Raw genomic sequence first — 15257 nt, forward strand, 5'->3', positions numbered from 1 at the left:
GACTATACTACTCAAAGCAATCTACAGATTCAATGCAATCACCATCCAATTACCAATGGCATTTTTTATGTAACTAGAACAAAAAATCTTAAAATTTGTATGGGGACACAAAAGACCCCAAATAGCCAAAGCAGTCTTGAGGGAAAAAAACGGAGCCGGAGGAATCAGACTCCCTGACTTCAGACTATACTGCAAAGCTACAGTCATCAAGACAATATGGTACTGGCACAAAAACAGAAACATAGATTAATGGAACAAGATAGAAAGCCCAGAGATAAACCCATGCACCTATGGTCAACTAATCTATGACAAAGGAGGCAAGGATATACAATGGAGAAAAGACAGTCTCTTCAATAAGTGGTGCTGGGAAAACTGGACAGCTACATGTAAAAGAATGAAATTAGAACACTCCCTAACACCATACACAAAAGTAAACTCAAAATGGATTCGAGACCTAAATGTAAGACCGGACACTATAAAACTCTTAGAGGAAAACATAGGAAGAACACTCTGACATAAATCACAGCAAGATCTTTTTTGATCCACCTCTTAGAGTAATGGAAACAAAAACAAACAAATGGGACCTAATGAAACTTAAAAGCTTTTGCACAGCAAAGGAAACCATAAACAAGATGAAAAGACAACCCTCAGAATGGGAGAAAATATTGGCAAACAAATCAACAGACAAAGAATTAATCTCCAAAATATATAAACAGCTCATGCAGCTCAATATAAAAGAAACAAACAACCCAATCCAAAAATGGGCAGAAGACCTAAATAGACATTTCTCCAAAGAAGATATACAGGTGGCCAAGAGGCACATGAAAAGCTGCTCGACATCACTATTAGAGAAATGCAAATCAAAACTACAATGAGGTATCACCTCACACCAGTTAGAATAGGCATCATCAGAAAATCTACAAACAACAAATGCTGGAGAGGGTGTGGAGAAAAGAGAACCCTCTTGCACTCTTGGTGGGAATGTAAATTGATACACCCACTATGGAGAACAGTACGGAGGTTCCTTTAAAAACTAAAAATAGAATTACCATATGATCCAGCAATCCCACTACTGGGCATATACCCAGAGAAAACCATAATTCGAAAAGACACATGCACCTCAGTATTCACTGCAGCACTATTTACAATAGCCAGGTCATGGAAGCAACCTAAATGCCCATTGACAAATGAATAGGATAAAGAAGATGTGGTACATATATACAATGGAATATTACTCAGCCATATAAAGGAACGAAATTGGGTCATTTGTTGAGACGTGGATGGATCTAGAGACTGTCATACAGAGTGAAGTAAGTCAGAAAGAGAAAAACAAACATTGTATATTAACTCATATATGTAGAACCTAAATAAATGGTACAGATGAACCGGTTTGCAGGGCAGAAGTTGAGACACAGATGTAGAGAACAAACGTATGGACACCAAGGGGGTAAGCCACAGGTGTGTGTGTGTGCGTGTGTGTGTGTGTGATGAATTGGGCAATTGGGATTGACATGTATACACTGATGTGTATAAAACTGATGACTAATAAGAATTTTTTTAAAAAATGGAAGGGAAAAAAGGGGAGACTCTGATAGGTTGCCATTCTCATCAGACTATAACTTACACCCACACAACATTTTTTCTCACCTTTTTTTATGGACATATATATAAACAGACACACACATACATATACATATAGTATATAGTATAATACACACACTATAATCTCTTCAATAAATGTACAAGAACATTATACTACAAGGTTTTTTGTTTGGTTTTAGTGTGATTTTTTACCCTTTACATTTGTCTTCATTCCCTACCCAAATAATTCACTTCCCTGAATAGATAATCCATTTAACCAACCTAACACTTCCTTGTGTAGTTTGCTCCACCCTAACTCAGTCATATTAAAATAATTTATATACACACATAGCTAGGGACTATATACTTTTCTACATCTTTTTTCCATTCACCAGTACCTCATGAATATCCTTCCAATAAGGTTCTTTTTAATGGCTGTGTAATATTCCATGATATGGTACAATTTATTCAGTCTCCCAATGATTTACATTTACTTCATTTCCCATATTTTGTTAACAGGAAATAATGATGCAATAAATATGCTTCCTTATATATCCTTAAGTAGTGGCCTTTTAATTTCTATGGAACAAGTTTCCAAGAGTGAAACAACTGGATCAAGGAGTACATGTATTTTTTTTTTTTTTTTTTTTTTTTTTTTTGAGTACATGTATTTTTAATGTTAATAGGTCTTGCCAGATAGATTCCCAAGAAGCTGTAACAACTCCCATTTACATTAGGAATGGATGAGAGCCCTTCCCTCCTCTCACTCCCAATCTTTTGCCAAGAACCAGATTTATTTACACATTTATTTATTTGCCAATTTGGTAGGTATGAAATGAAATTTCATTATTCTAGCCAAATATATATTTTTTTATTTTATAACTTCTAGTTTTGAGTCTCGCTTAGGTGATTTCTCCCTCCTATCCCCTGTATCAGTGTTCTTCAAACTGTGGGTCATAAAATAAATGAAATAGATAATACTTTTTAATTATATGGAATAGAATATACAATAAAGGCACCACACACAGTAAAGGTAAGCAATGTTCTGTGAGACTTGTTTCATTTTTTATATACGCATATGTTCTGGGTCATAATGTAAAATACATAAAATATTTATTATGCGTCTAGGTCCAGAAGCTTAAAGACATAACCCTAAAGTGTATAATGGAGTTACTAGATTTCCATGCAAGATAATTCTTCACATTTAAGTTTTATATCACCTGAAATTTACTTCTACAAGTGATATAGGAAAGATCCAATTTTATTTTCTTAGAGATGTATAGTAAGCTGTGTCAACATCATCTATTAAAAACACATCCTTGGGCTTCCCTGGTGGCACAGTGGTTGAGAATCTGCCTGCTAATGCAGGGGACACGGGTTCGCGCCCTGGTCTGAGAGGATCCCACATGCCGTGGAGCAACTAGGCCCGTGAGCCACAACTGCTGAGCCTGCGCATCTGGAGCCTGTGCTCCACAACAAGAGAGGCCACAATAGTGAGAGGCCCGCACACCGCGATGTAGAGTGGCCCCCGCTTGCCACAACTAGAGAAAGCCCTTGCACAGAAACGGAGACCCAACACAGCAAAAATTAATTAATAAACTCCTACCCCCAACATCTAAAAAAACAAAAACAACACATCCTTGCAACTAAGCCCAAGTGCTGCAACTACTGAGCCCGCGTGCTGCAACTACTGAAGCCCACGCGCCTAGAGCCCGTGTTCCACAACAAGAGAAGCCACCGCAATGAGAAACCCGCGCACCTCAACGAAGAGTAGACCCCACTCGCCACAACTAGAGAAAGCCCACGCACAGCAATGAAGACCCAATGCAGCCAAAAAACAAAAAAATAAAAGCACGTCCTTTCCCACTGACCTGAAATACCAATTTTGTCATATATTAGACTCTCATTTATATAGGAATCTATTTACAAATCTGTTCTGTTCAACTATTTGTCTATTCCTATGCTAACGCCATATCGATTTTTAAAAATTAATTTTTATTTTTGGCTGCATTGGGTCTTTGTTGCTGCGTGCGGGCTTTTTCTAGTTGTGGCGAGCGGGGGCTACTCTTTGTTATGGTGCACGGGCTTCTCATTGTGGTGGCTTCTCTTGTTGCGGAGCACGGGCTCTAGGCACGCGGGCTTCAGTAGTTGTGGCTCATGGGCTGTAGAGTGCAGCCTCAGTAGTTGTGGCGCACAGGCTTGGTTGCTCCGCAGCATGTGGGATCTTCCGGGACCTGGGCTAGAACCCACGTCCCCTGCATTGGCGGATTCTTAACCACTATGCCACCAAGGAAGTCCAGCCATAATGATTTAAATTCAGTGGCTTTATAGAATGTTTTAACATCTGAAAAGGAAGCCCCCTTTACTTTGACTACTCTTTTTCAAAACTTTATCAGCTACTCTCAGGCATTTACTCTTTTATATAAAAGTTATGATGACTTTATCCAATTAAAGAAAAAAACCTTGCCTAAAATTCTAATTGAAATTGCTTATCCACGTTCCCAGTTTTACCTTCTATGGCCACTTTCCCACCCCATCCTCCAAGCTATGACCCAAAGAACTACTGATGACTGCTCAAAACCGACAAGTTTGTTCATACCCTGTATTACTGCTCATGCTGTTCCCCACCTCTTTCCACCTTACGAAGTCTTCACACTTCAAAGCACAGCTCAAATGTCCTCTTTGGTAAAACTTTTTTTGACTCCTCCAGTCACCGCTCTTCACCAGCTGAGTGCCTACTACAGGCTATTCATATTAAGCTTCACGTCTGGTTATTCGTTAGCTTTGTAAAGATATCTTCACCACAAGTGTGTCAACCTTTTTTGAGGGGAAGCCTCACTTCCTGAATCTTTGAGAAGTCCTTGGCACACAGTGAATACTGAATGTTTCAGAATGCCAAGGTTTATCAATGGGAAAAAGGAAGATGTTAGAAGGTGTTCCCTTTATGCCACTGAAGGAAGTCCAAAATTTTGCATGTTGTATACATATAAAAATTGAAAATGTCCATTTGCTTTAAGCTATTTATTAGTATAAAAAAGTAGTTGGATGGTTTTCAAATATTCAAGGAATATTTAAATAATATTTAGCGGCCATTTCGGATAATACATTGTTGGAGGGAAAAATATGTTTTAAGAAAAAAAAAAAAAAGACAAGCTAGGTCTCAAACTCCACTGTATACATAAGAATCACTGGGGGGGGGGGGCCCTTTGGTTTAAAATGTAGATTTCAAAACTCCATCCCTAAAAAGCTCAATTCTGTAGGTCTGGGTTAGGGCCTGGGAATTTGCATTTTTAAGAAACAGCTACCACCCTTCCCAATTCTGAAGTAAAGACAGGAGTATCTTTCTTGAAAAAAACACTATGAAAGACCAATCAAAACAGGATTAATAGCTCTTAAATTCTTCTTAAAATTTTTAAAAAGTTTTTAAATGTAAGAGATTTAAATTCTTCAAATCTATCAATGTTTAAATGATTACATGGAAGAAAATGAAATAAATGCTTCAAGAAACATGTAAGGTAGGGACTTCCCTGGTGGCCCAGTGGGTAAGACTCTGCGCTCCCAATGCAGGGGGCCTGGTTTCAAACCCTGGTCCAGGAATCAGATCCTGCATGCATGCCACAACTAAGAAGTCCGCATGTTGCAACTAAAGACGCCACGTGCCCCAACTAAAGAGCCCAGATACTGCAACTAAGACCGAGAGAAAAAGTTGAACTAAAATATTTAACACATGTAACAGAAAAATACAGCTGCTAAATTTCAACAGAATACATAAAAGACAAAAAATAATAAGACAAAGATGTACCTTATAATTACAGTTGTCCCTTGGTATCCACAGGGAACTGGTTCGAGGACCCTCCAACAATACCAAAATCACAGATGCTCAAGTCCCTTATATAAAAGTATGTGGCATATAACCTATGCACATCCTCCCATATACTTTAAATCATCTCTAGATTATTTATAATACCTAATACAATGTAAATGCTATGTAAATAGTTGTAAGTACAATATAAATGCCGTGTAAATAGCTGCCTACATACAGCAAATTCAGGTTTTTCTTTTTGGAACTTTCTGGATTTTTTTTCCCCAAATATCTTTGATTCATGGTTGGTTGAATCTGCAAACGCAGAACCCACTAACAGAAAGGGTCAACTGCAGAGGCAAATTAAACAATGAAGAGAAAATGAACACTGGAAACAAACATAAAAAAAAAATCAAAGAAACACAAAGTTAAGTAACTAAGGCATCATTTTGTAAATATTAAACTAGCAAAATGAGTGATAAAAACTCACTCTGATTTAGGAGGTAAGGCCAACAGGACACATTCAAGAGTTTAGGGCAATGATTTTCAATTAAAAAAAAAAAGGACTGCCCCCCCAGGGTAGTTTGGAAATATTAAGTGCACTTTTGGTTAACGCAACAACTGGGGCATGTTACTGGTATTTATGGGCAGATCCAGGATATCTAGACATCCTGTAACCCAGGTGACAGTCCTGCACAATGAATAATTTTGCTACATTTCACCTGACTTTCTAATGTCTGCCAGAAAATCATTCTGTTCTTAATTGTCTAAGGCTAAAAATCTAACTTCATTTTACTCATAAATACAAAATATTTTGTGCTATTTTAATATACACTTAATTTTCCAGTAACACAATTAACCATGCAAACCGAGGAAAGATTCAACTTTTTTATGTTTGGAACCTTACCATACCAAGAATTGTTCACCATTTCAGAACAATCACATCACCAAAGGCCATACCTTTTGTGGTGTCTGAGTTGTTAATACCACACGCTGCTGTCAGGAACACAATCACAAGAACTACATGCTACTTACTTAGCCCTTATTTCAAAATGTCAAATATAAAGTGCCATATTACTATCTTACTTCTCAAGTTATAAGTAGACACAAGCATCTGACCATTTTGTTATGTCCTCTAGTATAGCTCTACCTGAGCATTTTTACCGAAATACCAATTTTATTGGAAGGATAGTAATTTATGGTTTTCATTTGTTATTGTTAGTTTCACAGATTTTTTTTTAATTCTACGTGTTGGTAGGTTATATATTATCTGTTAATTTCAGGATACTGAAGCAGTCATTACCAATATTAGGTCTGGGAAGGATGAAAACCTCCAGTCTAGGAAACCAAACATGGGGTAAAGTGGGTAGGGTGCACATTGGGGCAAATTAGAGAATTAAGGTTCTCTTTAAAGGACACAATCACTACTCAGCCCTAGCCAACTATCACCTTGAAGGAATGTAGACCCCAGTGCTGTCTGATAATCCAGTTTTTCAAGAGACACAGAAAATCTGGACATCTCTGTGAAGTCCACTCTTTAAATGTTGGCAACTAATTCAAGTTTAAAAAAAAAAAACAGGATGTAAGCTAAAAAGAACTCATCTATGGGTCAATTTACGCCTCTGATCAAAGATAAAGGCATATGCTAGTTTCGGTAACTGAATTAGCATGATTCTTGTGGAGGGAAGGTAGGGAGGCATACACTATGAATGAGCCATTGCAGCCCTGAAAGTCACCCTAACCCACCTCTGCTCCAGGGTCTGGGCTTATAACCCAACTATGGAAGTCCTATAACTTCATTTTGTTTCATGTTTGTTGCTCTTAGGAAAAAAGAAGATGAGGGCAGAGTGTAATGTCACAGATTTGGCAGGGTAAGTCCCGTTGGGTCCAGTTTTGTCATTGGCCAGCCTAGACTTAAACACGCAAATAAGAACCTCCTCTTGCTGTTGCAGCTCAGGCTGTCCAAAGCAACCCAGAGATCTCAGAGAACATCTGTAGTTTCAAGAACCAGAATTGTTTCACAGTCTAGGTCCTCCTGGGCAAAGATGTTCGTATGTGCATCAACCTTACAGGATAGCACCAGAGAACATCTGTAGTTTCAAGAACCAGAATTGTTTCACAGTCTAGGTCCTCCTGGGCAAAGATGTTCGTATGTGCATCAACCTTACAGGATAGCACCATGGCAAAACCCTGATGGGCCTTGATTGCCTAGTCCACTTGCCATGGAACTGTTTGTAGCTCTATCCTGCCGATAAATTGACACACTTGTAAGGCACCTCAGCCTAATGCCACTTTTCTAACCATTCACCCAAGGATAGCACGAATGTTTTGCCAATACATAGTGGGAGACATAGTAATATCAGGTGCTTTGACCCAGTAATAACACTTAATTTATCCTGATAAACAACTCAATAGAAAAATGCACAAGGCATTCATTCACTGTAGTGAATTGCACATAAGATGGGGAAGTGATCAGAATTTAACTGTCCATCGATAATGGAATACCTTCACAATTAGGGCATATTAACTCTATATACTATAATGTAGCCATTAAACACAGAGATGAGAAGCATGAAAACAAATAGGAGACTGGTTAAGAGCCAGGACTCTGGAACTAGACTTCTTAGATTCAAATCCCAGTTCCACCACCTGCAAGTTGGAAAATCCTGCAAAAGTTGCTCTATCTCTGTGTCTGAGCATCCTCATCTGTTAAATGGAGATAACAGTAGGGTAACAGCCTACTTTGGAGTTGTGATTAGAGAATCAAGACATGTAAGATATTTGGTCCTATCTAGTCCATAGTAAGCAATCAACAAACGATAGCTCTTATGGAGGAAGAATACTATGAATCATCAGATTGGAGATTTGAAATTAACTTAGTAAAAACTGAGGGCAGAGAATGAGAGAAAGTTTAACTTTATCATAGGAATAATACAAAAGGAAGTGAATTCCTATTAAAGAAATTTGACGGAAGTATCTAAGACAGGCTGAAGGGACAGCAGGAAAGCAGACTCCAGTGTCTCTAATATATTGAGAAAGGGGAGGGCAGGAAGGATGGGAACATTGCAGGGAGGGTTGGGCACTGTGGTGAGATACTGAAGTCAGATGGTTGAGAGCTTTGACTGCTGTGTTAGGATCCTATGAGTCTCCTTCCCAGCTAGGCTCTGTTGGCTATCAACTTGAGCTGCGAGCAGAGAAGTCTCCACTTTCAATACTCCAGAAGTGATAGGAGGAAAGCAAAGATGACAGTGCTACCCTGCAGATCACTTAATCGCCTTCCTAACTCTGCATGTATCCATTTTCTAGGTAATCTCTGGATGTTTCTACTATCAGGTCACTGTGTGCTGGGTAACAGTTTATGACTTGTAGGTACTACCACAAAGTAACATGAAGGTTTGGTCTAATTGACAAACTACCAAAATGATCAATGCAGTGGTAGACACACTAAGACCACAGCTTGGCATTAATTACATCAATTAACTCAGCCAATATTTATTACATGCCTTCTATACACCAAGCACAGGGACTATAATAATGAATAAACATCATCCTTGCTCCCAAGGAGCTTCAAATCTAATTACAGAGAACAGGTTTTTTTTAACTTTGTAAATTCGTACATCAGTCATTTCATTAAACAAACATTTATTAAACACCTGCTATGTGTCAGGTATTGTCCTAACGTGTAGGGAGGCAGATATGAATAGAACACAATGGCTGCCCAAAAGAAAGTTTCATAGTGAAGAAGACAAGAGAAATCCATGGTGAATAAATCCATGATACAGCAGTATTCAACATGGTAACTGACGTGATGAGTTACGAAGGTGGCATCCTACAACAGAAAAACAATTGCAGATCTTGCTTGATAACAATGTACCTTTGCATAATCATTTTCAAAGAGCTTTCACATTATTTCATTTCAGTTCAATAACAAGCCTAGAAATTTAAGCAAGACAGATGTCACTAGCCTCTACAACTTGCTCAGGGTCACATCAAGTAACAGTAGAGCTGGGACAAGAAACTCCACCTCTTGCCTCGAAGTCCAACGCTCCTTCTTTTGTTCTGACTCCCGTACCTCACCATATGACCTTGGACAAGTCACTTGGCATTTCTTTGTCATAGTTTCCTCACCTGTAAAACAGGGAGAATACCTGCAGTACCTAGCTAAAGTGACTTAGGAAAAGGATCAAATAAAACAACGTAAGTCAACATACTTTGAGCTGTACAAATGCAAGGTACACACTATCAGGCATGCCTTGTTTCTCTTAGGAAAAATAGGGTACAGGGTGCCAAAACACTGAATAAATGAACTGAGTAAATAAATGCTGGATTTTAAGGTGCATAAGTGCATTCAAGGTCATCCATATAACCTAATAACTAATAAAGGCAAAAGGAACATATTTCATATTTCTGTTGTAGTCCTATTGACCCCCAAGGCAAATATCAATCAAGCTTGGCCAAAAAGGAATGTATTCACCTGTGCACCAGATTCTGTTAAGGAGCCTATCAAACCCCTGAGTTACAAGAAAAGGAGACAGGTTTTGCCTGCATTCCTCCCCAAAAGTGAAAACAGGTAGTTTTTGCTAGTCTGTCCAAAAAAGTATGGATACCCTGCCTGCTCCCACCCCCACCACAGTTCTCATCTTTTATGCCTCAGACTTGCTCTAACACAGCAGCCATAACCACGTTACTTAAATTTAAATTAAATTATAAATTCAGTTCCTTAAACTAGTCACATTTCAAGTCCTCAATATCACATGTGGTTAACTGCTACCACATTGGACAGTGCAGATATAGAACAGTTCCATCATTGTAGAAATTTCTATTTGACAGAGCTGCCTTAGATACTATACTTTTACTTTTATTACAACCCTGACTAGACTAGAGATTCCTGAAGGAAAGGGGCTGTGTCTTATTTATCTTAATATCCCCAGTTTATATAGCAAAGTACATGTCATACTACAAGCACTCATTATATATCTAACTTAATATCTCAAACATAGCAGACTACTCTGGCCACTTCCCCCATCCCCAACACACACACACACACACAACAACAACAATAAGAAACAAGACATCCTCTCACATGAGGGGCATGAGGGTGGAAGGGGATACTGAGTCCAGAGAAAGGAGACCTGCATTCTATTCTTAGATGTGCTACAGCCAACCATGTAGTCTTGGGCAAGCTACCTATTTTCTGCATCTAAAACTCAAACTCCATGTACCTTAATTCTAAAACGTTTAATCGTCTTGCACCAAAGAAAATCATGTATTCTATCAAAAAGCCCTTTACACATGTCAGGGAACACATCTGCTAACACTGATGGGTACCTCAAATTAAAAAGAATCCATTTCTAGGGCTCAGGCTATCATGATTAGAGTCATTTTTGGTCTTTAACTGAGCATGTGCAGTTTTCCACCTTTTCTGGGGGATCAAACTAGAGACTTAAACCTCAGGCTTGAAGATTGAGTTTCTTCCATGTGCTGAGGCCAGAACTGGATACTCTGCCCATATCTGATCAGAGAAACAAGGGCAAGTTTCTTGAGTATCTGAATTTAACATAAATTATCCCATCAGTTTCTACATTAGCCTTAGCCTAAAATTTGAGTAAACAGTACAAAACAGAACCAAGAAAACTCTTTCTATAACAATCTGTATGATGTAAAGAATGTCATTACGTGAAATGTGTTTCTTATTCAGTCCACATACTTTACCATATTTAACTACTATAGAAAATATTTATTGTCCAAAAGCCTCTTCATAATGACCTTCACACGCATACTCACTCACTCACTTTTATAAACCTTACATGGTTTTAAGACCAGCCAAGAACAAATATAATCTGAACTACCAGGCTGCCTTCCTTTATAATTTGTAAATAATGTTGGGCAACAGCAGTTCAGGCATTCTGTAATAAATCTATACTAAGTTTGTCAATTCCTCTGACATCAAGGTTTTAATCTTTATTAAGTACTTCTTAAGTCATCTCTCCTGGTAACAGGATGAACTACTACCAACAGCACTTCCATCTACTAGTATTTACCAAGTACCAGCAAGGTAACAACATTTAGTGGATGACAACTAAACACTAGTTTGGATGGCACAGTGTTTAGTAGGGAACACATGCAAAGGCCTAAGGGCAATAAAAAGGTTTCCACTACAGAACTGATTGTATCTGACTGTGATAAAACTAGATATTAAAAATCAACCAGGCTTCCCTGGTGGCGCAGTGGTTGAGGGTCTGCCTGCCAATGTGGGGGACACGGGTTCGAGCCCTGGTCTGGGAGGATCCCACATGCCGTGGAGCAACTAGGCCCGTGAGCCACAATTACTGAGCCTGCGCGTCTGGAGCCTGTGCTCCGCAACAAGAGAGGCCGCGATAGTGAGAGGCTCATGCACCGCGATGAAGAGTGGCCCCCACTTGCCGCAACTAGAGAAAGCCCTCGCACAGAAACGAAGACCCAACACAGCCATAAATAAATAAATAAATAAAATTTAAAAAAAAAGAAAACATCATGAAATCTTACTATATGACACCATATGGTAAGAAGTCATTAAATTAAAAAAAAATCAACCAATGTTGACTGCACATAGTCTTCCCTAGTGTCTCGCCAGTTGTAATAATTCAATGTGTTTATTTAACTGCTGAATGAAAAGTTAACAAACCTAACTAGAGTATTTTCAAGCAAAAAGCACAAAACTCTGTAGAGCAAAAACTACCAAACACCTTTTGCAAAGGTGGAAATAGAGAAGAATCGGTTTGCAGCATGCAGTCTGTGACATAAAAGGGACACAAACATTCCATTCAGTAAAACCTTTGTGAGTCTCTATGTCAAAGAACTGGGAGGAATACAGAGATGAGAAAACATGGCTCAGTTGCTCACAATCTAATAAAACACAGAAATAGAACACAGTAAAATCACTGGTAAATTCCATTATGATGATGCTAAAGAGCAAACAGGAAAGACCCAAGGTGGTTGAGAGTGAGAGGTGTGAGGGTCACAGAGGCTTCTTGAATGCTGGGAGTTACACAGCCAGAGATGGGAAGAAAAGGCTACATGCATGTGTGTAAGAAACAGCAGAAGTGTGTGTGTCTGGGCGGAGCAGGGAGAAAGCACAGAGGACAGACTAGGCAGAGAACAGCATATTCAAACAAGACCCAGAGATCAGTGACACTATAACCGTGAGTACTGTGTATCCAGGAAAATTGCAAACTAACAGTTTTGCATGAGATGCACGCACTTTAAAAGGTCCAGCTGACTCACAAATCCTGCAGAGAAAGTTACTTCCCACCCCCAACAGGCTTTCACAAGGTGTAGTAGTCCGTGGGCCTAATGAAAAGATCTCTGCGGGTGGAAACTGCATTTTAAACAAACTCCCAGAAAATTCTCTTACACACTTAAACTGGAGAAACACTGAAACGTTTTACTGAGATGCAGAATTATCTACAGTAGCAGTTCCCAAACTTTGCTGCACACTGAAGTCATGTGGGGATCTTCAAGAAATACTGCTGTCTGGCTTCCCCCACCGACCCCACTCCCAAACACGGTGATTTAATTGGCCTGGCTCTGCTACGTGGGCATCAGGAATCTTTAAAAGCTGCCCCAGGTGATTTCTACGTGCAGCGAAGTTGGAGAGCCACTGACCTAATTGTCAACAACTTGAATCTCGAGTCAAATTTACCAGCTCCGTGACCTTGGGCAAAGCAGTCACCTAACCATTCAGGGCCTCAGTTGCCTCCTCAGTAAGATGGGGATAATCATCCTCCCTTATCGGACTGTTGTGAAGTTAGACGGGGTGGACGTAATGGTCTGGCACAATGGCCGGCGTATAGTAAGCGCTTAACAAGGGCTAGCTGTTTATTCTCATTATTAACTCTTCCTCCTCCGACAGTCACCGTGCAACGGGCAGCATCGTCCCCATAGAGCGACAGCCACTCGACCAACCTTTCTGCCGGAGCAGATTCTTCGCCAGAGTTGTCTAGCTCCGCTCCAGACCCGCCCCCTCCCCCAGGCTGCCAGGAAAGAGCTTCGCCCGGCCGGGGCAGCTCTCAAGGGCCACCTCGGGTTTGAACAGACCCGACAGAAGCCGCCGACTCCACAACCAAGCTCCCACGGACCCCGTGGGTCCCCCCCCAAAATGAGATGCTCTTCCGAAGGGCCCCTGGAGCCACCGAGGCCGAGAAACAAGGCTTAGCCATCCCTAGACCGCCTGGAGGGGAGGAGAGGGGAGGGTCCGGTCGCGACGGGGAGGGCCGCCCGGTTACCTGAGGCGACGGGCGGGGCCCGCATTGCTGGGGCGGGCGCCGCCGCCGCCGCCGCCGCCGCCGGCCGCACTCGGCCTTCCGCCTCACGCCACCCGCGCCATAGGCCCGGCGCTTTCGCTGCCCCGGCCGGCTGTCCTCAAGCGGTCGCTCCGTCCACCCGTCAGCGACTCTCCCAGGGCGCCCGGGTCGACGAAGGCCACTCGGGCCGGCCGGCTGGGCTCTGCTCAGGAACTTCCGACTGCCAGGGGCGGCAGCGTCAAATAACTCCCCGAGCCTAGAGGATCACTGCGCGTGCGCGGCGCGCCTGATCAGAGACTTGTGTGGGGCCGAGGCGGTGGCGTCAAATAATTCCCAAGACACGGAGCCGGAAGCTGCGCGTGCGCAGCTATCCCAGGTCACCGCGCGCGGGGCATAGTCCCGCCTCCCTTTCCGGAGGAGCAGGAGGGGTGAAGTGACGGACTCGCCTACATCATCGCAATACAGGCGTGGAGGCGGTCCACATGCGTCCCTATGAAACAGTTGGGACTCTGCCTGTTTTTGATGCGGATGGAGTAAGGGTCTTCTCTGCAAGATTCTGGCTCCCACTCAGGTTCTAGGAATTTCTCACACCATTACAGCACCCTTCCTTTGAAATGTCCTTTACCCGCCGCCCCCTTATATTGATAGCATTATGAGCAATGTTCAGTTCCAGGCCAGATGTGTGTTACAAAGATGAATCGGACATCAGATTCAGAGCCTGTCATTAAGGAGCTGAGTCTGATATAGGCGATAAGACATTATTAATAGTAGTAATAATAGCAAGAGCTACCGGTTTGAGCACCTACAATGCACCACACATTTCGTAAACAGTACCACTTCCAATCATTTGGTTTCAACTTCAACGAAGAAAATGATAAATACCATTAGAGAGATACAGCTCAAGTCCCTTGGGAGTGTAAAGGAGGAAACTTGGGCCGAGAAAGAGGAGGGAGAACCTGGCCTTGAGACTGTCCTTGATATTCAGAGAGGAAGGGATCAGGATAGTAGTGCTGAAGTCACGGTGCCTGAAAAGAGCAGAACAGAGCAAAGAAGATGCTGACTCCTCCTCCTTACCCTCAGTTAGAAGAGACCATGGAGGAAGGAGTGACAAGGGAACTGGTACCCTCATGGGAAAAAAAAAAAAAAGAGTGTTTCCTCAATATTTTGTCTCCTCCCCCCCCCACACACACATACATACCCAGGAAAGTAACTAGAGGAGAGAAAAGGAAAAGGAAGAATGTTCCAGGACAAGAACAGGCTATATCCAGGATACTTTGTGGATCGAAGCAATACATTTCAATTAAACGCAGTGGGGCACATGTTGTAAGAGGCTCTCAATATTTATTCCAATCACTTATCCCTTGCCTTTCCAAACTACAGAGGCTGGAAAGCAAAGCACACAGTTCCCACCTTCCCTTGCAGCTAGAAGTGGCAATAAGACAAAGTCCTGGCCAATAAGATGTAGGCAGAAGTCCCAAGGGACAGCTTCCCTTCCAGAATAAAAAGGAACTCTTTGGAGAAGTTTGTGACCTTCACCCTTCCCCTACTTCATGCTTGGAATTAAGGCACAACACCCGGAGGTGCAGCAATCA

At 41.3% G+C, this 15257-nt stretch overlaps 1 protein-coding gene across 3 annotated transcripts in view; it reads right to left on the reverse strand.

The window, feature by feature from the left end:
- Positions 1-13889, reverse strand: part of RALGAPB (Ral GTPase activating protein non-catalytic subunit beta) — a 100860-nt gene extending 86971 nt beyond the window's left edge. For 2 of the 3 annotated variants that reach the window (XM_032604290.1, XM_032604292.1), the window contains exon 1: positions 13648-13889. The gene's annotated coding sequence lies outside the window, so the exon portion shown is untranslated. Of the gene's footprint in view, positions 1-9407; positions 9512-13647 lie in introns of all 3 variants that reach the window. The other variant, XM_032604291.1, reaches the window with a different exon arrangement.
- Between the last annotated feature and the right edge of the window lie 1368 nt (positions 13890-15257).

This window comes from Phocoena sinus, chromosome 15 (genome assembly GCF_008692025.1).
Source record: "Phocoena sinus isolate mPhoSin1 chromosome 15, mPhoSin1.pri, whole genome shotgun sequence".
Taxonomy (NCBI): domain Eukaryota; kingdom Metazoa; phylum Chordata; class Mammalia; order Artiodactyla; family Phocoenidae; genus Phocoena; species Phocoena sinus.